A 27,214-nucleotide genomic window follows, 5' to 3' on the forward strand; every position below is an offset into this window, starting at 1 on the left:
TGCGGCATTTTATGTGGCCATTTTTCCTACAACAAACACATATATCTTAGTTTTTTTTAGTTATTTAACAACATGAAGCTATGTATATTTGGTTTCTTTACAATGTAGACACTTTGGGGCAGATTTACAAGCCCCTTCCGCTGCTTTTATGCCGCTGTTGCGTCACTTTTGTGACGCAGCGGCGGCGCAAAAGATGCACCATGGTGCGGGGTATTTACTACGTGACGCATCTCCCAGATGCGTCACGTTGCAAAGCCCTGCGCCAGAAGAGGCGTACCATTGCAGGTCAGTTTGTGTCTTGCAATAGCCTTAGAGCTTGGTGCCACTGTACCTGCTGCACTAATGATGGCTATACCTATCGCCCCTTTTATTAGTAAGCACGTTAAATAGTACAGTGTATTTTGAACACGACCCGATATCCCACCGGATGCCCGTTCCACAGACCTAACCACTAGAGAAAGAGCAGTCAAAACCGCCAAGTGGTCACTTGTTAAACAGTAGCGAACTGCATGTTGGTACTTGTAGTTTTGTTGCAAAATGTCAGCCTGCAAATCGTCTCCGATTTAAAAGCGGGGACTGGTTGAAGTTGACACCCATGACATGGGGCCACTTGACGCCCGAGTTAAATTTCTCGCCTCTAGGATTTTTCCCATGGCTCAATCCCAGGGGGAAATGGTCTGCAATAGGTGAGCTCAACCCTCTGACTTCATCCCTTGTCCAGCGCGCCTCTGCAGATACCCCGTCCCGTGTGCGCCTCAGCTCTCTCGGCTGAGTGGTTCTGCCTGTTTATCTTGAGGGACAGACATCTCTGCACGGCGCTCCGTCTCCAAGCCAGCAAATAGGGTGACCAACTGGCATTGGTGCAAATTCAGGACGGTGAGTGTAAAAATTCAGGACAAAGGGTCAAAATTCAGGACAAAACTTCAGCACAATAGGTACGTTTTACAGACACATCAGAGGTCGCGCAATAGTATATAAGTAAGCCCAGCCATTTCCAAACATATTCAACCGTTTGCAAACCTATCCATCATGTATCCTTCCATCTATCATTTCACTCATCCATCCCTTCATCCATCCCCTCATCCATCCTTTCACTCATCTCCATTATCCATCCACCCTTTCACCCTATCCATCTGTACACTTATCCATCCACTCTTCATCCCATCCATCCATCCATTCACTCATCCATTCAGCCATTTACCCTTTCACCAATCCAGTCATCCTTTCACTTACTAATCCTTCCACCCATCCACTATTTTAGTCATCAATCCATCCACCCTTTCTCTCTCCATCGACCCTTTCACTTAGCCATCCTTCCTTCCATCCTTTCACCCATCCATCCATCCATCCATCTGTCCTTCCCCTCATCATCCATCCTTCCCCTCATCACACATCCATCCTTTTCCCTCATCATTCATCCATCCATCCTTTTCCCTCATCATCCATCCATCCATCCATCCCCTCATCATCCATCCATCCATCCCCTCATCATCCATCCATCCTTCCCCTCATCATCCATCCATCCTTCCCCTCATCATCATCCATCCATTCCCTCATCATCCATCCATCCATCCATCCATCCATCCACCCTTCCCCTCATCATCCATCCTTTCACCCACCCCCTCATCATCCATCCTTTCACCCACCCATCATCCATCCTTTCAACCATCCATCCCCTCATCATCCATCCATCCCCTCATCATCCATCCATCCTTTCACCCACCCACCCATCCATCCTTCCCCTCATCATCCATCCCCTCATCATCCATCCTTCTCCTCATCATCCATCCTTTCACCCGCCCCCTCATCATCCATTCCCTCCTCATCCATCCACCCTTCCCCTCATCATCCATCCTTTCACCCACCCCCTCATCAACCATCCATCCATCCCCTTATCACCCATCCATCCTTTCACCCATCCATCCTTTCACCCATCCATCCTTTCACCCATCCATCCTTTCACCCATCCATCCTTTCACCCATCCATCCTTTCACCCATCCATCCTTTCACCCATCCATCCTTTCACCCATCCATCCTTTCACCCATCCATCCTTCCCCTCATCATCCATCCATCCTTTCACCCACCCACCCCCTCTATCCATCTCCTCATCCATCCATCCTTCTCCTCATCCATCCATCCTTCTCCTCATCCATCCATCCTTCTCCTCCATCCATCCATCCTTCCCCTCCATCCATCCATCCTTCCCCTCCATCCATCCATCCTTCCCCTCCATCCATCCTTCCCCTCCATCCATCCATCCCCTCCATCTCCTCATCCATCCATCTCCTCATCCATCATCCAGCTACCCTTCCACCCATACATCCAGCTATTTACATTTTCTCTCCATCCTTCCCCTCTCATCAATCAATCCATCCATCCTCTCTCATTATCCATTTATTCAATCTTTCATTCATCCATTCACCCTTTCACTAATTCATCCAGCCTTTCACCCATCCCTTCACTTACTCGCTGACCTTTCCATATTAATTTTGAGCTGAGCCCTTTTGAGAAGAGGCCCATCAAGAACTTCACCCTCGCTGCAGGGGCCGTTCCAGGACTGGGACAGAAGCCACCCAGGGCGGAGACAGGATCCACCACAGGGGGGGACAAGAGCCATCGTAGGTGGACTGGAGCCACAACATGGGGGGGGGGGGGATAGGAGCCATCACAGGCGGGGGGTGGACTGGAGTCACCATATGGGGGGACAGGAGCCATAGCTGAGGGGAGGGCAGGAGCCATCACAGGAGAGGGAACAGGATCCACCATGGTGGGCACAGGGGTGGGCATGCAGTATTCTAGTATCATCTTGGGCTCCTCGCCCCCTCCTGCACAAGACAACGAGAAGACAGGCTCTCTGTCCAAAATGCCATCCCCAACTGAGATGTACAGTACTTACAGGAGATACTCTAAGAGAACTGATTGAACTGATTGTCCTCCATACTCTGTTAATCAGTGTGGGTGCGATTGTGCCATTTCTGTATTTTCTTAAATTATAGACTGCATGTTTGAAGAATCGAGGTTTGCTTACAATTTAGTGACAGTAATTACGCTCTGTGAAGAGAACCATGTGCTGCCTCGGTGTAATCAGGGGTGTAATCTGGCCGAGTCTCGGATGTTTGGGGCCCTGGGTAGAAATGGAATGTGTGAGCCCCCCTTTAAATAGCAGAGACATGACACATTCAGGGCTGTTTGCATGTGAATAGATGTCGCAGCTCCTGAACCTGCAGCCCCTCCCTCTCAGTCACCTTCGAAGCACCTCTTAACAGGTCATCAAGGGCTGGAGGTTTGAGGTTTGCCATCCCGCTGTGACGCTTCAATACTGCTGAGTTTCTGAGGAGCTTTGGTGCAGCATCGGAGACAAAGGCACAGGCGATAGCCACATAAAGCAGACCCCCCAGGATATAGCGAAAAATGCTGCGATTTCTACAAAAATGCCGATTTCGCGGGCATTTTTGTAAAAATCGCGGCATTTTTTAAAAAGTGCCGATTTCGCGGCAAATCGCGATATCCTGGAGGGTCTGAATAGTGGAAGTTATTTGAGTGATAGTTAACTGTCCAGGTTAGGTTGAGTGACTGGGAGGAACTAAAGAAGCTCTCCCACTGGGTCGAAGAAGTACTCCACAAGGAGGTGCGAGTTAGAAAATCCTTCTCAAATGAACTGCTTCACTGGTATGGTGTCACTCCATTTCTAAGTGTTTTGTTATGTGGACACCTACACACGTCTTAAATCTTTAAAAAAAAAAAAGCTACGGGAATGGGAAATCCCTCTAGTTATTTGTTTGGGAAGGATGGAACCTTCTTGATTCCTGATCATTAGGAAGGAGAATATTCTATCTTGATACATGCAGGACTGTGCAGTTGAGCATATTTTGTTCTGCCTTTGAAGTTGAAGGATTTATGTAATTGTTTTCTCAGGTGAGGAGTCTCCATTAAGACTTTTATGGCTACTACAGTTGTTAAACACCTTTGTGTGGTTATTATGTGCATGGTTTCTGATTTAAACCAAATTTGGGCAGTAGCATAATGTTCCTTCGATGCCATTCTTGCATCAGGAAATCGTATGCACTGCATGTCTTTTGGTAGTATCTTAATATTTCCTTTTATCTCCTGTAAAGAGGTAGTACATTAAGGTAGTTGCAATTATACAGGCTTATAAACTCTATATTCATGGCTAATTAATTGATTTATTCTGTGGGGATAAATACTTGTACCTTCAGGAAACTTATGTTAATTGAGTCCAAGAGGTAATCAAAACTAGATCTGAGATTCATTCAGGTAAAACTTAAAGTATATATTGTCTAGATTAAGAAGTTTAAATTTGCAACAAAAGCTGGCAAACTATTCAAGATCACTATGAATATATATTTTAGCATGCCTCCTTCTGCCTCTCCCTCATCTTTTTATACTTGTATTTTCATCTCTGGTTGCTCCAGCCTTCTGATTAGGTTCAGGCACATGTTCTATGTTTAAAGGTATACACTCTTTCCTTTTAGAAATTGCTATTACTTCCGCTATTGTAATTCACCTGTTTGTTATACATATCGGAAGCATAGTGAAAGACAGGTCAACTTAACCACATCTAAAATTGTGCAGTTCACACTGTGTTCTCCAGCCAACTCGTGCAACAGCTGCTTTGTAAAATGTAATGTGAAAATTAATCTGTAAGCTTTTGAAAAGGAAGATCGGAATCAAATTTGCAACCTAAGGTAGCCTGAAAGGACCATTTATGAAGTTGGAGTTCTGTTACCCTGTACAAGATTGCAGTTAGTATATTTATTTTGCTTATATAGGGCTAAAGTGCTTTCCAATAAGATCCATATTTCTCTCGGGATTGGCTCTTATTTAAGACTTGCTCTGCCTCCCAGCTGTCATTTTAAAGAACGTGTACAAAAATTACAGGATGTGAGAGTAGAGTTGCTTCTGGGTGTGGTAGAAACACAATTGTTCTTGAATAAAAAAAACAAAAAACCTTACTGCGTTTATACTTGCTGTTGCCCTTACTGTGTGAACTGTGTATGTCAAGAGTTGACTGAGGAGGTTGTGTTATTTGAAGGTTCCTGAGACACATTGAGAGGGATGATTGTTGAGCTAATCGGCCCCTTCCATGTGAGATTTTAGATGTTTGCATAACTTGGATCTCGCAACATGCGTCCTAATATAGGGAGTGTATGTAAAGTCAAGGAGTTCTAATTGCTTTTATTTGGGATTTACCACCACTAATAAAGCAACCTACTATTTAAAACCATCCTGTGTGAGCTTATGCGAGGAAAGACCCTGCTTGGAGTGGAAGTAAAGACAACAGACTGTTGCAGTAAATAATTCATGATTTCCTATGGTAGGTCTTGTCTCAACCCTTGCCTAGAATTGCTGCCGCTGGCAATTTTCTTCAGAACTGGTAGTCATGCTAGTTTCCTGTCTGTGTTCTACGAGGTATTTGGCCTGTTTTCTGAAGCCCATGGTGCCTTGTTGCACCATATCAAATGTGTATCTTAAGGGGAACATTCAACCTTTAAATTTGTCTCAAGTAGACGGTAAGTTGTAAGAAAATGAGGGAGTATTACAGTTTAGACATTTTTGGGAGAGGGAGAATAGCTTTCTGCAAAATAAAGTACCATGTGACCCACGCCTGATCACTTTGGGGGAATTAATTAATTAAAAGATCCTGATTCGGGGACGAGTGTAGGTGTTCCATCTACCTCATGCAAATCCTTGTTGGACACAAATGGGACTTCCATTTATAAGCGAAGTGTAACCCAAACTATAAAGAAACTTGAATGGCACTATTGAGGGTGTGAGTCTGTTGAAGATGGTATGGCCAAGAGTATGCGCCCTTTCCTTACCTAAAGTTTGTTACAACAAAATTTGTTTCATAAACCCTAAAAATTGGGTTAGAATGGGGCATAGTATGGCGAGCACTCAAGATGGCTGCAGCTTCAAGGAGCTCTCGGTTATATCTTGCTAATCATCCTGCATAATTGTTTTCCATCTGTGACGATACAGGCTTGACTGGTGGCTCAAAGCCTTTTTGGTTTTATTTATTTTTTTGTACTGTGTTAATCTGAGCCGAAATGGGCTTCCGAATCTGCCAGTCACACCCAGAGTTGCCTCTAAGGGGTTGCACTGGTGTAGAGGGAGAGATTAAAGATGATGCTTGAAGAGGAGCATATGAGGTGCAGGAAGAGAGGACCAGTGCGGTTTCAGGAAAGAAAGGACAAGCTTGGAAGAAGCCACACTAAAGAAAAGAATGCCCTGGGATCTAATGGCAATCGAGTTAGGATGCCAAGATGGAAAGACTTAAGCAACACCTGGCAACTAATTCATTTAAAGCACAATGAGCACGTTCTTTCACCCACACCCCTTCAAACCTTGCTCCAATTTCTCTGGCTGAGTGGCTGGGTGGTAATGTGGTTTGGTGGTACTATGCTACGAAAGGATGCAATCTGGATGAGCTCTGGTGAGTAGGGTAGCTGAGGATCTGCTGGAGAAAAGCCCTCTTGCTGAATGCTTATAAAAAATAGGCACACCAGCGTTTGGCTCCCAATCCCAATAATCCAGGTCTGCATAAAGACTCTAGCAGTCTCCAGATTGGTGACTGGGATGATTTTGGGGGTGGGGGGGGGGGGGGGGGGGGCAAGCGCGGGTGGGTAGACAGGATGGATAGGGTACTGATTGGATGCTGGGCGCAACAAGACGGGCAGGTACCTTGGCTGCCTTCCACCATCTGATTACTGGTGTTTCAGAACTGCCCGGGTGATGTCTTGATGATGTCTTCAGGCCCCGTTTGTCTCGGAGTACCCAGAAGACCAGGAGGGTGGGCAATCCCCAAAGCCCTCAGGAAGAGGCTCTCATCCTAAACTAACTTGCCTATTGGGAGAAAGTCTTTAAATAAAGCCAACAAATTAAGACCCAGGTACATGTTCTGGGCAAAGTTAAGACTGAAGCGTAGTCACTACCTGATTGTAGATACAGGTGTTTTGTGAGAGTACACTTAACCTTTTTTCTACTACGTACTGCTCAGTCCCGGCAAAGGATGGAGGTTGGCAGGTTGTACTGTGTGATATTCCACTTTGATCCACTGGAGTGTCCTTGGTAGTGCAAGAAGTGCAAGAAGATGTTTGTAGAGTATAAGCTTTGTGCTCCTGACAATATAACTATATTAATAAATGTGCCTTTCATAAGAGCTACTGGGGAATTGTCCCAATGGAACAGGAACTAGTTAGAAATACTGCTTCTGAAGGCGTAGAGAACTAGATGCACAACATCTTGGCTGCTATGCTGGAGCCCCAGCCATGGAGAAGAATACAGATTTAAGTTAACATTGATACCAGTCATTTTAGGAACAACCCTTTGAAGTCCCTAATTGGGCAGGCATGACTGGAAAGATGGTTGTGGGGATTATCTAGGCCTGGAATCTTCAAGAAACCATGAAGTTATCAAATGAGACTTAAGTCCTGATAAGTACGGCTGAAGATGCTGAAGACACAATCACTTTTGCCTTTGGGGATGCAGCCACTGGGCCATGTATAAGCCTTTTTTCGGGCATCCTAGAAATCCTCAAGCCTTAAGTAGTTGTTGTTCTGTTCTCAGTTGAAAGGGAGCACAGTTTTCTTGTTCCTCCTGCCTTGACCGAGGGCCCTCCTAAGGTCATAACTGCGTACTTGCTAGATTACAGGAGCAGCAATGCAGGGCTACTAGTGGCCAGAGTGCATTGGCTAATAGTATACAAGAACATGAGGATAGTCCTTTTCTCTTACTACTTCCAGGCTGTTGAAAAAGAAGAGGTTTGAGGTGATGAAGAGGGCTGTCCTGGAGAAAATACTGAAATACATAAGGCGCACCCAGCATGCCTAATAGTCCTTGCCTAGGCATCCTGGCCCATTTATTTCGACTGTACACAATACCTGCCAAAGGCCTGAAGGATGGAGAGTTACTTCCACACAGGGGACGTAGAACCAGGTTAAGGGATACGTCCTCCCAAATAATACTCAATAGCAAGAAGAATCCCGCCCAATAGAAACTAGTATATTGGATATAGGCACAATTGTCTATCAAAGGGGTCTTATCATATGCTACTACCAAAACTGGAAGTAATACCTCTTTGTATAGTAACCTTCACACACTTGAATAGTGTCCTGCTTCATCATCGGGTTCACCCTTGCTCCTAAAGGCCAGGGTGGGCTCTACTGTATTTAAAGGAGTGCTTTTGAGAAGAGGCCAGGGGGTTAAAGATTAAAATTCCACCAAAAACTACAGGTATCCCTTTAATATGGAGAAATGTGGATATTAAAAACAAACATTAGTGGGTTCCCAGGATATAATGGCCCTATGACCCTAAATCCATTGCCAGCATGTTTTTTGCCAGTGAACGGCCCTATAGGTCCACAACTTTCTTTAGGGCAAACCACAGCGATTAATCCCTCCCTGGAAATATCAACACAGTGGAAAAATGCAATTAAAAACTGTTTTATCCAAGAAACGCTGTATGGAAATACTTATCCTCAGTGTGGCGTTCCCTCATAGGTTGTCCAGCCTGTATGGAGACGGAGCACAACACAACCTAATCATGACCTAATCATCCTGACTGAAACCTGGCTAACTGAATCCTCGACACCTATAATGGACATTCTAGTTCCTCCAAACTATCACATTATCAGGCTCGACAGATCAGGCAAAATTGGTGGTGGAATCGCATGCATCTACAGGAACAACCTCTCTGTTCTGAAAGTCAATTCCACCACCCTACCATCCCCAACATCCTGGGAATACATCTGCCTTGACATTATCAGTGAGGGCAAACCGATATGCTCTCTTCACAGCATCTACCACCCACACAGGGACAACTTCACCTTTTCCCAACAAATCATGGATATGATCTCAACCAATTCCGGACGGCAGCTCACCCAAATATCCACTGGAACGACCGCAATGACGCGGTAGTAAATAGTCTTAAAAACTTCCTCGATGCCCTTAACCGTACCCAAATATGCAACAGCCCGACCCACGAGAAAGGTTCTATCCTTGACCTGATCATCTCCAAAGAGGAATCTATCCAACTAGAGTCCATCCAACCCTGTGACTGGTCAGATCATCATATTATCACATTCTTCATCAATGAAAAAGGTAAAGTTAACCCGGCTCAATTCTCCAAGCCCAAAGTCTGGAAAAGAGACATGAAGAAACTCAACCCAAACTCCCTACCCCCTAACAGTTGCAATCTCCTACTTCCACCGACAGGCGATACGGACGTTCAAACCTTGACTGACCACTATCTCAACGCTATGACCACGATAATTAATGAGGCTGCACCTATGCAGCTAAAAAGAGTCTCTACAAAAAGCTCCAATCCATGGTACGACGGGAGTCTCAATGAGGATAGACGAGTCGTGCGAATGGCAGAGCGCACCTGGAGATCAGCTCCCTCTGCAATGCACCTAGAAGATCTGAAGAAAAAGAGAAACGCCTACTTCAGGAAAATAAAACGCTCAAAATCAGACTTCTTCAGCCTCCAGCTCGACCAAGCGAAAAACCGCCCGAGAAAACTGTTTGAGCTAATCAGATCACAATCCAAGGATCAACCCCAACCACTCAACACAGTGCGTGAGGCTCCCTCCTGTGAAGACTTCGCTGCTTTCTTCATCCAAAAAACTGACAACATAAAGAGCCATCTCCTCATTGATGCAAGCCTCTACTCCAAACCCCAGTGCCTAGCACCCATTGAAACAAAAAACAATGCTACATGGTCAACTTTTGGCACATAACTCGGAAGAAGAAATTGGCAAACTGCTCAGCACCCTGAAACCATCCAATCACCTCACAGACCCCCTTCCTGCTACCGCAGTAAAAGACTTTACCCCTTTGCTTCTCCCTCTCTGGACTAAAATTATCAACGGCTCTCTCCAACAAGGAAGCATACCTGACTCCCTCAAAGTTGGTCAAGTCACACCTCTACTAAAGAAACCTACAGCCGACCCCTCTGATCTCAACAATTACCGGCCCATCACCAATATTCCCACTCTCGCCAAACTGCTGGAAAAATGCGCACAACTACAATTGACTAAACACATTGAACAATTTGATCTCCTCAACCCTCACCAGTCAGGCTTCCGAGCAGGACACAGTACAGAAACTGCTATGACTCACATAATTGACGACGCACTTCAAATGCTGGACCAAAACGACACCTGCCTCCTCATCCTTCTGGATCTCTCTTCAGCATTCGACACTGTTAAACATGAGAATTTACTAGATCTACTAAAGACAAGAATGGGTTTATCTGGAACTGTTCTCAAGTGGTTCACTTCCTTTCTTAACAACAGGACGCAGAAATTCAAGAGCAACAACCTGATGTCCTCGCCAATACCTGTAACGCTAGGCGTCCCCCAAGGATCCTCTCTATCCCCAACTTTGTTCAACCTAGTCATGGAACGTCTCACCACCCTGCTACAAACATCCAATGTACACTTTCGCATGTACGCCAATGACACTCAACTTTATCTCAAATTACAATCCCCCAAAGACATCTTGCTCCTGAACTCAACGATCAGAGACACCCAATCCTGGCTTGCCGACAATCATCTCAAACTCAATGCCCTGAAAACAGAGTTCCTTCTGATCTCACCACCAGCGAAGATCTCCACTACGCAAATTTGGCTTAAACACCTAACTGCACTCAATGTACAACCCACCATCGTGGACTCAGCAAAATCTTTAGGCATAACACTCGACACCAATCTCAACATGCAGCAACATATCAGCAAGGCAACAAAGGGAGCGAACTTCCAGATCAATACCCTGAGGAAACTTAAACCCTTCCTCCCAGCCAAAGACTTCCAAACCGCAGTGCAAGCTCTAGTCATCCCTCGAATTGAATACGGCAGCACCGCCCTCTGCGGACTCCCCCTAACTACAACCGCACCACTGAGAGCTTCTCTAAACGCTGCAGCGAGACTCATCACTGGGTCAAAAAAGCACTCCCATATTACCCCTGACTTGAAATCCCTGAACTGGCTGCCTTTTGAAGCCAGAATACATGTGAAAATCGCCTGCATGACACACAAGGCGGTACACCTAAACTCACCCTGCTACCTCGCTCAGAAACTGACAATCTCGGGCGGAGCGAGAAACACTAGAGGCACAAACAATCTTCTGCTGAAACCTCAAAGATTCCGGAAGGAAAAAACATATAAGCGCTCCTTCTCAGGAATGGCGCCTAGGATCTGGAACTCGCTCCCTCCCGAAACCAGGCTCATCTCCTCCACTACACTCTTTAAAAAAGAAGTAAAAGCTATCCTCATGGCTAAATACACTTGAACTATTATCTCAAACTCTCTTAATACTCTGCACCAATCTGTACTACATGTTTGACCCCTCTGCTTATTTGTATGAGTTGTCTTATTATTCACATGACTGGCTTTGCAGCCACCTATTTGTACTGTTTGATTTATTGATTTGTATGTCTGACTTTGCTCCCTCATGTACCCCTCTATGTAAAGCGCTCTGATATCTGCAAAGATCTTGTCCGCGCTATATAAAACTTTCAAAATAAATAAATAAATAATATTGTGTATTGACCACAAGCTGAAAGAGTCAATATGCCTCGGGTTGTGTGCACATCCTCTAGTCTACATTAATAAGGGGACCGTGCAGCTCTATCGTAATTTGATGTGAAACAGTCAACACACATTAATTGAGATAAACGGGAAAGCCCGGTATCCTGTGAGATGCACATTATATCATCCACTACCCAACATGCAAAGGTGGCCCTAAGGGGGTATCGTTACGAGAGTTAAAAGGTTGTTCACGTCATCTAATCCAGTATAAAACAGCCGCATTAGAAATCAAGCCCATGGTGTATGGTCGGGTAAAGAGCGAGGCTGTGACTCTTACCCAATTCAGGCAGACCGCACACGTCCCACGGGTGGAGAGAAACCAGGGCAGTCCTGTAGTCAAACACTAGGAAAGAGTCACCATAGAAGCAGTTATAATAAGGACCCACTGACTCTCAAAAAGTGTTTAAATGTGAATTGCAATTCCTAACTTGGAAAGTAGCTTTCCTAGTAGCTATTACTTCTCACAGAAGAGTAGTGAACTACAAGCATTTACCATTCAAGAACACTTTCTGCAATGCATCATAACAAAGTGGTTCTTCGCATTAATCCTAAATTCCTTCCAAAAGTAATTTCACCATTCCATCTGTATCCATCTGTTGAGCTGCCCGTATTTTTCGCGCAGCCACAAACGGTCGCATAAAGAGCTCTACACACCTTAGATGTCAAAAGAGCATTACTGTACTACATCGAAAGGTCACAAACGTTTCATAAAACTAAACCACTTTTTGTGTCTTTTTCACCACCACATAAAGGCAGCCCCATATCAAAATCGGGGATAGCTAGGTGGAATATTAAATGCATACAAATGTGTTGCCAGAAAGCCAAAAGTACGTTAACAATTCCTCCAAAAGCCCATTCTACAACGAAAATAGGGGCTTTAATGGCATTCTTAGGGAACATTCCCCTAGATGATATATGCAAAGCAGCTACATGGTCTACACCACACACATTCACAAAACACTATTGTGTAGATGTGCAAACTAAACAACAAGCCACTGTGGGCCAGGCTGTACTAAAAACTCTGTTTCAAACAACTGCAACAGATACGGGTAGTAGCCGCTAAAGGTGGGTACTGCGATACAATCTATGCACAGTGTGTAATCTGCAGCTCATATGCCTCGAACGGAAAATGCTACTTACCAGTATGCATCTATTCTTGGCATGTAGAGCTGCAGAGTTACACATGCCCACCCGCCTCCCCGACTACCTTTATCTGTTCCAGTATTATCTTAATTAGATACAAATCACATGGACATCACTACTTCTTGTACAGCTCCATCACTTCCCTAATGGCGAAAAATGATCTGGGGATGGAGCTGATGCGCAGTATGATCCAAAGGAGGAGTCACCCATCCTGTGACTTCGAAAGACTTTTCTACAACAAAAACAAACTGTAAACATCCGGGCCCAACACTAGGTGGCCATCTATGCTCAGTGTGTAACTCTGCAGCTCTACATGCCAAGAACATATGAATACTGGTAAGTAGCATTTTATCTATCTATCGATCTATCTTCCCTCGCTGGTCGCAATTTATGTATCCTTTCATGTATTGTGTCTTTACGAGGTTTGCAATAAACCTTCAATTTTTTTACATATATAGATATATATATATATATATATATATATTTGAAAAAATTGAAGGATTATTACAAACCCCGTCAAGCCACAATACATGCAAGGGTACATAAATTACGACCAGCGAGTTTCAACAGAACGCCCTCCACCGGGCCTGTACTGCATTCATGGAGGCCATTTTGTATTAACATAGTACCACTGTTGTCCCTCACTTTCTTAAGCTCCTCTATCCAGTAGAGCGCTAACATACTTGTTCTAACAGATTTCCTTGGCATTCTATTTTCCAATCTAATCGGCACAATACAGACCAACTTCCTAATATTTAAATGACATGAGGCATTTAAATTGTAATTCATAGAATTTTCTACAGTTTGTATTCTCAGTTACCATCCACAAAGCGCGAAACTCATAAAAAGAATTGTTTGCGAAACAATGCTCTTTAAACAAATGTCTTCAACTCTTTTATTTAATTGGAGCAGCATTGGGGTGGTTCCTGTGGTACTGGGGCTATTGTGCCAGAAACCTGGGTGTATAGATGGCAGACGCGCTGTTTTTTTGCGTCACCTATTTTGCAGTCTGCTGGTGCCCTGGCTGTGTGTGCACAGAGACCCCACAAATATGTTGAGCTTGTCTGCAAGATAAGCAACAGTGAAAGTATGGTTAGCTCTGTAAATGATAGAGCTGGTTTTGCAGACTGCAGGCCGCCAAGGGGAGCAATGAAGTTTCATCCAGATTGGAATGATGTGGTCATATTTCTACAGGCCCTCTAAGAGGCCATGAAGTAGGGCATTACCAACACCATGCATGAGGACATGAACAGTTCTGAAGTTGCGGCCTGGAATGAGTGGGTTGACATTCTTTAGAAGAGAGCACTGATATCAGGTGGCCTTTTTTTTTTGGGCAATATGTTCCTTGTGGGCAAGGTTGGTGTCCATGGTGAATCCAAGGGACTTGGCATTAGGTTGACGTTGGGGCTCAAAGCCATAAAGTTGTATGCCATTGAGCCAAGATTGTACTGAATCTTGTTTGTTGTCCTTAGCAAATAAAGTCCCTCTTGGTCGGGTTAAGCTTCAGGTAGGTGCTAGACATTCAGGTGTGGATGATGTGCAAGCAGTGTTTGAGGCATTGGATGTCTGAATCAGAGGAGTCTTTTAAGTAGAGTATTTTGTCATCTGTATATCGGTGAATCTTGTTCCTGATCTCTCCGAGTAAAGCATTAAATGGCTCTTTGTAAAAGTTAAAGATGACCGGAGACAGTATGGAGCCATGTCGTACTTCACAGGTTAGGGATCTTTTGTGACCTGCAGATGCCCGTTTGAACAACCTAGTCTCTGTTGAAAAGGTAGGAAAAGAACTAGCAATGAGAATTGATGGTGAATCTTATTATTTACTCCAGGGTGCATAGGAGGGTGAGCTGGGCGACTGTGTTGAAGGCAGTTGAGAGCCTTTCGTCAGCAAGATGAGCAATCACAATCATTTCTTCAGTCCATGAGTGTCGCACGTTTCATACTTTATCAGTACGACTGTGTATTTGGACAACAAACGTCCAAACTAGGCGAGGGGTGACTCCACGCACATCATCAGGATATTTTGGCCTTCGTTCTGGCTAGCTCACAGTGAACCCTCTAGACCTCTAAACCATACAAGGTACCGGAGAGTATGCCCATTCTCAGAACATGACAACTGACTCCCCAAATTGTGTATGCAGATCAGTCTCTTTAGTTTGTAACTTATGCATGCCCAAAGGGAGACACACCTACTCAAATTGGCATTTCAAAGATTTATTGAAGCAATAAGATTCTTGTGTAAAATGCTTGTCTTGCATTAATTAAAAGAAAGAAACCAGATTGAGTAAGTGGTATCACAAGAATGGTATAGCAAATGAACTGAACATTTCAACCATTGTGCTATTGCCTGGGTGATATGCTTACATACAGCACTCCTTATCGTAGTGTGCCTAGGGTGGGTGAATTTGCCAGGATCCCTTCGGTAATGTAACTCCCCAGTTACTTGTGGAAATGTTTGTCATCTGGGGCCCATCTTGGCGTAGAGTGTTGCACCTTCCCTCACATGGTAAATAGGAATCAGCTGGGTTGGAATTCTGGCATGGGGCAACCTCAACAGTGTCCTTGAAATGTTCCTCTCCCTCAACCAAGGAGTTATGTTTATAGGAGGATAAACTTCACCCATGTCACCATGGCGAAGCCGCAGTCAGGCCGCCATTATTGATTCTATCTTCACAGAGCTGCCGCTGAGCTGACAATAACAAACTTCAACATTTTGTGCAGTGAGCTTCGCCCTCGTACAGAATGTTCAAGGCTCCGATAATATGCCTATGGAGAAGTGTAAATATAAGCAAAGCCATTTCAGAGAATATTATACCATACAGGAACGCAAGCAAATGCGTGTCAATGTTTGAGAAAGATGTCCACTTTAAACGTGAACAGGTAAAATGTTGGTATTCTTGCCCAGGCCTAAGTGACAACATAACGCCCACTCCTTGCACGTAAGTCGACTAAAGCTTCTTAAAAACAATGCAAAAAATATGTTCAAACATGCGGTAACCAAAAAATCGTAAAAGCAATGTGCTCCTTCATTATTAACACATAGAGAGGGCAGGGTATCTGTGAGAGTGAGTTTTTAAGGGACCCACCAACATTTCTGTGTCTGTAGATTGGACAGGTTGCATTCCTAAACATATATCCAGGGCACACTCAAAGTGCACAGTTGACAGCAGAATACAGACTGCATGCAATGTAGCCAGACAGGCCAAAAGGACAAGAGCCTGTTATCATTTAGTTCTTGAAGCAAGTGTGTGCCAAAAGACTATCTTTCTGTCACAACACAGCAGCACGTGGTAGTGCCATCCTCATTTGGCAGTGAGATGTTACAACCATTGCAGAACAAATAAAAAAAAAAATATCCTGACAATGAGGAACAGGACAAGTGATAAGTCCCCAAAAATTCTTCCAAGCACGCAGTGTATGAAAGGTGGAATAACTCTGAAGACAGTCTTTAAGGTACTAACAAGGCAGGAGGCAATTGTTTAAAGAAAATGCGCTACTCTCGCTGTATTCGAGGCGTTAAAAATGCAATGCTCCTGATCACCCAAATGGTGTGAAGATCAGTGCGTAGTAATGACTATCTCAGAAGAAGAACTTGCAACTTGAAGATCAAACATCTCTCATGCAGATGTTATGGCCACTTCCTCCTGAAACAATAAGGCTTTCAGTCTGCTCAAAGCATCAAAGTTCACATTTGAAATTATAAACGAAGGCCAAATTTTTGTATCCCTAACTGTACGGGCAGGTGGAAAAAGCACTTGTATACAACCGGTCATGACCACAGAAATCATCACCAGATATGGTATTCCCGGTTTTATCCCTCAGTACCTTGATCATTCAATATCCGATAGCTTCCATTCCAAAGTACTCTGAATGCCGGGCAAACCACAGCAACTGGGGACCCTTTTCGATAACTGGACAAGTTTGGCTTGGACTCATTACATGTGCCGTGAAGTGTGACCTCCCTGCACACTGAATAATGGCCTAAAGAGTTCTTGCAGTCTGTACCACTAAGAAAACCTCAGTTGCACTGTTCCTACTCCGGTAAGTGAATGGTAGGATCCATGTCTCATGTACAAATCCATCCTGCCTTATAGTGTCGCAAGCAGTATTTGAAGGGAAAAGTTGAAACTGGTGGAGAAATAAACCAGTGTTGAGGTACCTCAGCAACAGTAAATATGTGTAACCTAGTGTATGTTGCGTCTTTTCTGGCCATGGTGGTCTGTTCTTTTGTTAAGTTATATGGTAAAAACAAACAAGTGGCGTTTAGGTGGTTCTATGAAACTCAACCATTGCATAAAGTCCGAGTCAAACTTAGTAGTATGAGAGACCTAAGCAGTGATTTCCCTGTTGCGAAAGGGATGCCATTCTGAATGATTTCCATAGCAGACCACACAATGTTACGCAGAAAATATATCCTAGTGTATAATGTAGTCATACCATTGTCAACCATTGCTTGAGCCTTTTCTAAATTTGCTCTGTCAATTTCACATATTCTCTCAGCAGCTTGCTGCTGTGTAACTTTCCATAGCTCATTGTAAATAGCATCCAGAAAGAGCTTTTGGCCTTGTTCTCTAGGACCTAACAAGAAATCCTGTAAAACTATGTAATCAGAAAGGAGAAACAAGTGGTGTTTCACCTCATCCAATGTTGAATCTAGGCACAACTTTCTGGAGCTCCATGTTAACACTTCTGAGTGTTTCTGCTCATAACGTGGGTCTGGCCTATTTATCCTCCACCCTTTCCTGTTGAAAAGAAAAGGTGCCTGATATCTGTTAGTATCTAATAGCCTCACAAGCCATCCCTCTGGACTGGAATGTGAAGATTTGTATGCAGCATTTCTAAGCATGCTGTTAAAGGTATCCTCCGTATAATTAGGTCTCACCTGAGACCGCGCATAGCTGTCTCTTCGAGACATTTAGTAAGTGGCTTTTAAAAGTGCCACTAGAGGCTTTTGCTGGCCTACAGCTTGCGTTCACGAGCTCGTGCACAGCTGCCATCTGTGTTTTTATTGCTGTAATGAGGCTCCTCTGCTTGCACTACCCCCCCCCTTCCCTTTTCACCCTCCCTCCTGGTCCGCTTCATTTGTGTGTTCTAGCTGTGAATCGTGCTCCTCTGCTCGCACTCCCCTTCCTCTTCGCCAGTTTCATTTGTGTCTTCTATCACTGTGAATTATCCTGCTTCCACCAGGCGCACCATCAGTAGTGCACGCTTCCACCAGGCACACACACCACCAGCCGTCAGTGCATGCTTCCACCAGCCGTCTGTGCACGCTTCCACCAGGCACACACACCACCAGCCGTCTGTGCACGCTTCCACCAGGCACCCACCACCAGCCGTCCGTGCACGCTTTCACCAGGCACTCACACACACCATCAGCCGTTGGTGCATGCTTTCATTGGGCACGCGAACACCATGCACACGTGCACGCTTTCACTGGGCACGCTAACACCATGCACACACCCCACCAGCAGTCCGTGCACACTTCCACCATGCACACACACACCACCAGCCGTCCGTTCACGCTTCCACCATGCACACACACCACCAGCCGTCAGTGCATGCTTCCACCAGGCACACACACCACCAGCCGTCGGAGCACGCTTCCACCAGGCACACACACCACCAGCCGTCAGTGCACGCTTCCACCAGGCACACACACCAGTGCACACTTTCACCATGTGCACTGCTAGGCAGCCCCCACACCCCTGGGAATTACTGCTTTCTACACCCAGAATGGCAACAACATTCAGAGCAACGAAAAAAAGTTCATTTGATGCAAAGAACTGTTAACAAAAACCATGTCTAGCTATGGTAGATCTGGCAACTTAAACAAAACCGCAACAAAAAACAAACCAGCATTGGCATAGCCAATAGGTCTCGCTTTTTGGACCCTATAAGTATTTAGTTATGCAGCAGAATTTCCTTGGTGCAACAACACCAACTGTTGCTTGGCTAAACCCTTAGAAGGTCCCAAATGCGGGACCTATTGGCTATGCCAATGCTTGTTTTTTAATTGCTGCCAATTCTCAAAACGTGCAAAAGTGGGAATGTTTGGTGTATTTGTAGCCTTTATCGTGGCCAAGCATAGACCGCACGTTTGCACTGTTTAATCAGGAAAATGTGTTGATTCGGTATAAGGCATGCTCTAAATAAATCCTTGTTCCCCTTAACTTGCCAATCTTTAGTTCCCCATATAAAGCTCAATTCAATATTGTCTTTCCAAAATTCATACCCTTGTGTCGACAAATGGCACATGAAAGAGGCAGAACAAATTAACTTTGTGTCAGTTAGCATATTTTTCTTCCCTGGGGAAGGTGTAAGTTTTTAATTGTAATAGGACTCTGGGTCTACTGTATTGTGACCAGAAAAATATACAAACGTCTGTGGAAATGTCTTTGAGCTATCCTGGGGTGGTGTATGTTAGTATGTCTATTGTGTGTAATTGAATACTGCAACCAGAGTACTTGCTTAATGGAAACAAGGGTGACCATAATGGTGAAAACAAAACATTTCATAATAATTAGATGTACCATCATACATTTCTTCACTTTCAAATACAGTAAAATGCCCTAAATCATCAAACATCTGTTTTACTGTGTGAATGTCCCGATCAGAGATAATGCCAGGATTGATGACATCACTTAACCGCATCGCTGCTGCGGTGATTTTTGCGCTGTGCGGCATTTTTTAAATTACCGCGATACATGACGATCTCAGCTAGTCATCCGCACACGTCACCCGTGGCTGATGACGAGCTGAGCTCGTCATCCGCATCGAAGGGGTTAAAGAAATCCTAAACCCATATGGATCTTGCAAAGTTTCTGTAGGTCCAAGTATATCATAGGGTATCTTATCCCAAATAATTCCTTCAGGAATTTCGAAATGCTGAAATGTTCACAGGGGAAAGGTCTCTTTGCGCTTTGTATGTTGAAGAATAGGGTTTCAAAACCTTGTTTACTAGTTCAACAGCAGAGCGTTATGGGAAATAGTGTCCATTCAGATGCAAGAAAAAGACATTTTCAAACCAATCCAAAGGAAGAGGAAAAGTAACAAAATTGTAATTCTAATGTAAATCCAAGGTGGGATATGGTTTGTTGTCTTGAGCCAAATGAACAATTAATGAGGTCCACTCTGTGGAGGTGGGTCTGACGAATCTAAAAAGATCATCATTGCCCCACAAAATATTCTGAAGCTGTTTGTACAAATGGGGGGGCTCGTAGAACTGGTAGATAACCCCAATGGTGGGATGTTATGAACAGCTTCATTGTCTGCTTGTTGTGTTGAAATCTGTGTAGTCCTACATGATGATTGTATGGTGTTTGCAGATGTAATTGGAAGTAGTTAAACATCAGTGTTGGCTGTCGCCAACAGGGGAAGAAACTTCAGTGTTGGTTGAAGCTTGTAACAGGATTTCTTGTAAGGTAGTTAGAGGAGGCTGGTAACTACCCAGGAGCCCTTGCAACCTACTATATAGAACCAGACACATGATGTGGTTTGATGAGATCAATAGAAGCAAATCTCTTGTGTTTGCTACCAGCAAGAGGTGGTAAAGTACAGTCCTTGTATCGTCAAAAGCCAGGACAGGCACATGTGCTCTGTAAGATGGCCCAAAATCCTTCTTGTGCATTATTTTCTCCCACAATAGATCCCTGTGAGAAAGTGCCTCTTCTGCATGGTTAGCCCCCCCCTTTTTTGCTTTGTTTTGATGTGGTTTCAAATGCAGTGTACAGGGTCCCTGCCAAACAGGTCCCCTATGCCAGTGCTCTTTCCCTAAAACAAACTCCCTATTGGTACTTCTGCCACCTGTAAGCCTGCAAGTCCCTAGTAAATTGTACCTTGGGTAACTGGGGTCAGAGAGCAGAAGAGGGTTCTTTGGGACCCCCTCACTGGGACCATGCTCCTGTGAGGTAGAAAACGACAGTTGACAGTGTGCCTTGCCTGGGTAACATGCCAGCTAGCATTCCTGACAGCATAGGTGCGTCACTCTTCTAGCAAGCCTCACAGCCCTCAGGCAGGGTGCGCTATACTACAGGCAAGGGCATATTTGCATGAGCAGATATGCCCTACAATATTGGGCTCCATTTCCTAACCATTTCCTAATATTGTCAGTACCGGTGATGCGATGGAGAGTACATGGACTGGGAACTGGACAACTCTGGTTCCACAGCACTATGATGGCTTCACTGAATATGAGTGCCCAACAACTCCTTTCAATAAATCCACACTGAAGCCAGTTTTGGATTTATTGTACCATCTACCCAGAGGGCACCATAGAGGTGCCCCCTGAATGCCTACCAACCCTGGTGTGGTCTCTGACCAGCTGCACGCAGCCAGCCACCACCAGACCTGCTTCTCGACCCCTGGGTAATGAGCCCCCTCAGGTAAGGTGCCCATTGGCCCTACTAGCTACTCCCCTAACACACCTCCTAAATATAGTATTTCGGTGGCTCCCCCAGACCTGGCCCTCAGATCTTTGATCTCCTAAAAGAGAAGGCACCCTGCAGCAGAAGCCAGAAGAAAACTGCCTTGGCCCCAGCCCTACCGACCTGTCTCCAGCTTGTACGACACTGTGACCGGTCTTGTAACACGGGCCTCTGAAACCCCTGGGAGTACTTTTGCCTTCAAAATACTCCAATCTCCCGTGAACAGCAGACCTGTCCAGAAGAAACAGACTCCAAAGACTCTGGATACAGGCTGATCAGCATTCTCAGCCCACTCTGCACCCGAGGCCCACAGCCGGAGACTGAGTGGCTCACCTGTGCAGTGAAGTGTCCCCAGCGATCCTGATCTCATATCCAGCATTGGGTGACCTCTCCTGCCATCCACACAGCACCTGCAGTTTGAATCCAGAGCTCCCCTCATAACCGCGACTGGCTACAGGAAGAAGACTGTCAAAAGGCACCCATGCACCCGAAGCCCCTTGGTGACCTGAACCAGTAGTACACCTAAAATCCCCTACATCCCAACTTACCTCTGCTACCTTCTCCTGCAGCCTCTTTGCTAAAAGAAGAATCCCCATTGAATAGCATTGGGTGCCCTACAACGAATTTGGACTCTGCACCTGGCCTTTGTGTGCTGCTGGTGCTGTATGTTTGGTGCTGCTTTGTGGCCCCCGTGCTTGTGCTAACCCCCAAAGCTTGGCCTCTGCAACCAATTAACTTACCTGCAAACAGTGTTGCTCCAGGCAACCCTTGTCTCCATTGGAAAGCATTAGGTCAAACTCATTTTGACCTCTGCACCCGGCCTCCCCTGTGCCGCTGGTGGTGCAGTTTGGTACCTTCCTGGCCCTTGCTGACATTTGGCTCCCATACTAAGATTATAAATTCAATACTTACCTGTTTAACAGCAATATTGTTTTCCCAACAGGATAACGTTGGGCAGTGTGAAAAACTTTCTAACTGTTGATTTCTCAAAGTGAAAAGTATTTTTAATTAAAAACGAACTTATGTAATTATGAAGACCTGGGTCTTGAAATAAAATAAAAAGTATAATTTTATAAAATTGGGCTAGATCTCCTTCTTGAGTCATGTGTCCATTATTGATCACTGTTGTGCAATAAATGTCTTTCACTCCTCTGTGTTAGGCCTAAGGCTGTTCGCCCCAATACCACTATTAGAGGACTTTGGGTTTTACATTGAACCATGTTCACTTTTAAGGAAACCCTGGACTCTGTGCACGGTATTACCACCTAGAGGCAATATCCTATGCAGAGCCATCTTCCTACAATCACCCATCTTTGGAATCCAACCAGGAGTTGCCGGTGTTTCCTTTACATCACCAGTGGCAAATGGTTTCTTTTGGACTTTGTTTTGAGCATCTCTGAAGCAGTTCAATTCCCATAAAACATCCAAATGTTCCCTGATCTCAAAAAGGCGTTTCTGCCTCCACTGTACAGTGACTATCAAGTTCTGGACAATGTTCAACATGCCGTACATCATGTTTTTGTGTTGCAACTTCATTCTAACTGGATAGGGTATACCCAGACGTGGGTCTCGTGCTCCCTACACTACCGGTTTCAAGCTAGCCTGGCTGATGAGGGGTAATACCCCCGAAACCGGTCCCAAGATGCTTGTTTTCTGGTCCAGGGAGCTCGGTATAGAAAGATTTGTAAATGGCTGGGTCTACACTGGAATGGCGTGGTGAGCAAAATACCGATGGATTAAACCCAGATCTGTGACTGGGGGTGAGTGTTTGACAATGGTCAACACTCCGTACATCTTTTTTGTATTACAAGGTCTGGAACCCACCCACATCTTAACCCTGAACAGAACCTCATAGGGAGTCCGACCCCCCTAAGGATCTTCTTGGCAGATTGTTTAGTGCTCTCTGTACCCCATAAAGATGGTGGAGATAACTGTGACCTGAACCCAATAATTTAGCTTTAAAGACTACTTTTAAGTCCTGTTTTCCCTCTCCACAACAGTGTACTTTTCGTATAGTATGGGGAGAAGTAATGCACAGCCTTACCCAATGTTTCCATGGTGTCTCTGTAAACCCTAGAGGCAAACTTCAGACCGTGGTCTGAATAGAATGTGGTTACTTCATATGGGCCGATCAGGACTTGCAAAAACTCCCTTATAACTGTTGCGCGTCAGCCGGTTTCTGTGGCCATACCCGTAGGAATTAAGAGCAGGAATCCACTGCTAACATGATGTATTTATAAGACCAGTGTGAGTGTAAGGATTCACAATGGTCTGAATAAACACAAGCCAAAGGCGTGTTTGAGATCAGTAGAGGTGTCTGCAGTGGACGAGCTGTGGTGGAAACTTTTATTTGCTGGAAAATGTCACATTTAGGGACATAATCTTTAGTCTGTTTGTAAAGACCTGGCCTCCCATAGCGTTGTTAATAGTGAAATTGCTGCTGCAACCCCTGCATGAGCAGCTACTAGACCCTCATGTGCTGTTACAATTAGTCCTAACTTGTGATCTGAATTAAGTATTACTCTATCCCCTACTTCGGGAAAATGAGCCAATGGAATGTTTTGCTCACTTAACTGGTAGGAGTAGTTTGTTGTAACCCCTTACGGTAAGGGGGTGCTACTGCGCGAAGCTGTGACAGCTTGTATAATGTCAGGGTCAGACTGATTTGCATATGGCCATGTTTGAACTGGGGTGGCAGAGTGGGCTAAAGAACGGTGATGGATTAAACCCAGATCTGTTGACTGGGTGTGAGAGTTTGATTGGTTCAGATGCTCTGTCCATCACCACCCTCTTTAGTACCGCTTTGTTCGCCATAAGTTGGTAGGGTATGCTCAGACGTGAGTCCCTTGCTCACTTTGCCACTGGATTCAAGCAAGCCTGGCTGAAGACAGCTGCAATGTTCGAAACCGGTCCAAGGAAGCTTGTTTCCGGTCCAGGTAAGGCATGGCTTGGCAGTTCGGGCTGAACTGTTCCCATGAGGGACAGGGTCAGATTGATTTGCATATGGCCATGTCTGAACTGGGGTGGCAGAGTGGGCTAAAGAACGGTGAAGGATTAAACCCAGATTTGTTGACTGGGTGAGAGTGTTGGATTGGTTCAGATGCTCCGTCCATCACGACCCACTTTTGTACCGCTTTATAATGTTTCCATCTGTTCTCATGCTAGAACGAATCACTTCAGCGACTGCAGTAGTTTGCACTGTTGCTTTTGCGGCTTCATCAGTTAGTGGATTCTATGCAAAGTGAATTCCTACAAATTGATGACTCGGTGTGTGAATATCTTGAGCCCATGGCAAACTTGCTTGAAGCTGGGCCACTTGTCCCTAAAGCATCTTATCCTTGATCAAGTACCCTTTTGAGTCTCTGAATCCATTCTGGTTCTAGTATTGTAAATACTCATTGTCAGGCCGGACACAATAATATGAGTCTCACACTAAGTGTGGGAAACTCAGGATTTGGTTTCCCAAGTGCCAAAATGAGAGCTTTCAGTTCTGCCAGCTATTCAGCTCCATCACCAAGTGACTGCATGAATGTTTTCCGAGGTTGGATTTCTCCCCTCTCATTTTACCCTTAGCAGCTGTGCAAGCGGCAGAGGATTGGTGTTTTGTCCCTACTGCAGGCTGGACAGAACCAGCAGCATAGATTATCTAATCATACTGATCTAGAGGCATTACTGATCTAGAGGCATTATTTCACTAGGCAGAGGTTATTAGTGTTCATACTGTAGGTATGCCTGTGTTTGTAGTGTAGAGTCAAAGACGTAATTTACATCTGTTGCTGTGAGTGAGTGGCCCACTGTATCCATCTTGGATGTAAAGCTTTCGCGTTTGGAATTTTCAACTGCCTCTAAGACTGAATCAGGGTCACAACAATAATTCGTTTTCTCTGAGCCAATGATCTTTTCGTCACTACAGCTGTGTGTACTGCCATCAGTTTTTTTTTCTGCTGGTGCAAAACGCATCTTTGCAGTTGTGTATAAGTGCAACTTTTATACCGTTGGTACAGTGTCTCCTTCATTGAATGAGACTTGAATATAACCTGATGTTCCTGCAATTATGTGAATCACCAAATCCGTGGTGTTGACACGTGTGTGTAAGTGTTTTGAAGGGAACATGTCGGCTTGTATTGAACGTAAAATCTGTGTATGTTCAAATGTGTACTTGAAAGTCTGAACGTATTAAGTCATAAACCGGTTATACACTTTGTGCATAATCTGGTATGTAAATTCTGCAAGAGTTTGAAAAAACTTCAATCGATATTGAGTTTTTTAATGTATTTCGAGGTTGTAAAAGCGCACACTTCTTCTCTAAGAATTATGTTGCAAGACTCTTGCCTTCACTTGACCACTCGTATCCCAGGAACAGGACACTAAGATGGGCAATTTTTGATTTCTTGAATTTAAATTTGCAACCCATGTGAACAAATCCTGGAACTATGCGATGTACTCTGGCCAAATGTGTTGCTAAGTCTTAATCCTTCAAGTAGATGTCATCGACATAGGACAGTGCTTGGTTGTCAAAATCTTGTAACAGTTCTGTTACAAGGAGAACTGTTACAAGGACTGAACAGCCAGCCTGGGGCTATCCTTATACCCATGTGGCTATCGACAACATTGCTTTTGAGAGCCTAATGCGGTCTAATACCTGCTTTCAGATTCTATGTTTTGGCAGAAAACTCCATTTGAGATATCTAATGTGGTTTTATTTTTCAGCTCACTATATTGATCATTAGTGCCACTCCATGGGCGTTTTGTTCTGCAAATGTGCGTGTAGCACTTTTCAATAGTCTGTGGTCTAAGACTAAACTATGAGAATGATCAAGTTTCCTTACGGGAAACAAAGGATTGATCATTGGTGATGTGCCACTTTCGATTACACCCCGATATTCAAATAGTGTGAGTATCTCTCTAACTTGTTTTTTGGCTTTATGTTTAATGGGGTATTGTGGTTGTGGGCTGGGCCTCATCGGTATGCCTTCCTCCCAACCCAAGTGGTTGCAGTAGAGCTTCGGGGCTTATGTTAAGTCCCAGTCCTTGGCTTGTGTGTGTGTTACTGATTCTGAAACCAGATCGGAAAAAGTTGGTATTATTTCTGTTTCTCCTAGTGGGCAATCCCTAACAAATTCAGGTGGCCAGTCTTTTTCAGACAAGTGAATGTCCTAGCCGAGTAACCAGTTCTTCCAAAAGAGAACATTAATAGTGCGTGGAATATACCCCTCCATCTGGAGTTTGAATTCATGTACTTGAATTGAGACACTCTGGTCTGCTATTTCCACCTGACATAGTCCCTTGCTGCTGCCGGCAGACACTCCATAAGATTCCAGCGAACTACTGTGACTTCTGCCACGCTGTCCAGCATGGTCGTAAGCAGAATCCTCAATGTTCATGTCATGTTTAACTTTAACCCTAGTCACCTTCTTTTTAAATTGCGGCTTTGTCTGTGTAAGCTTGCCTTCCTTTTAGATTTTGAAGTCAGAAGACTTTTCTGTTTCACGTACTCCTCTGATCCTCCTCTATCAGAGTCTTTTTCAGATGACTCCTGAACTGAAAGAAAAGGTCATGTATCGGTATCCTAATCGCGATCAGTCTGTTTAATTGTATCACCTTACACAAGTTACAGTGCTTTTTTGAGGACTCCTGTTGAGAAGATCCATACTGTATATTAGTGTTCTTTATTTTTTTTATTGTCCCACTGTTTTTTAGAAGATTCTGATGCCTGCTTCACGTTATCCTTTTCAGAATTACCCTGACGTTTATTAGGTATGGCTCCCAAATTATCTCTACCTATGGATGTATAGGTTTCTGCAATCATTTTTAGTGAATTGCTAGCTGCATACTGCCTACGCTACTGCTCCCCTTTTATAATACGATAGTTTGATTGAGGATACTGTAGCAAAATTGCCATTAATTTCATCCACAAATCCAGGGCGGGGGCTGTCACATACTCACTTTGAATTTGTTTAAGCATTTCTGGCAAAACTGCTAATGATGGTGTACCATGCATTCTGGTATAGACTGCAGCAAAGACTGTGCCCCAAGT

General features: G+C 44.5%; 1 protein-coding gene across 1 annotated transcript in view; it reads left to right on the plus strand.

The window, feature by feature from the left end:
• FAM193B (family with sequence similarity 193 member B) overlaps positions 1-27,214 on the plus strand; it is a 167,826-nt gene that overhangs the window by 25,647 nt on the left and 114,965 nt on the right. The gene's annotated exons all lie outside the window — the stretch shown is intronic.

This window comes from Lissotriton vulgaris, chromosome 7 (assembly GCF_964263255.1).
Source record: "Lissotriton vulgaris chromosome 7, aLisVul1.2, whole genome shotgun sequence".
Lineage (NCBI taxonomy): Eukaryota > Metazoa > Chordata > Amphibia > Caudata > Salamandridae > Lissotriton > Lissotriton vulgaris.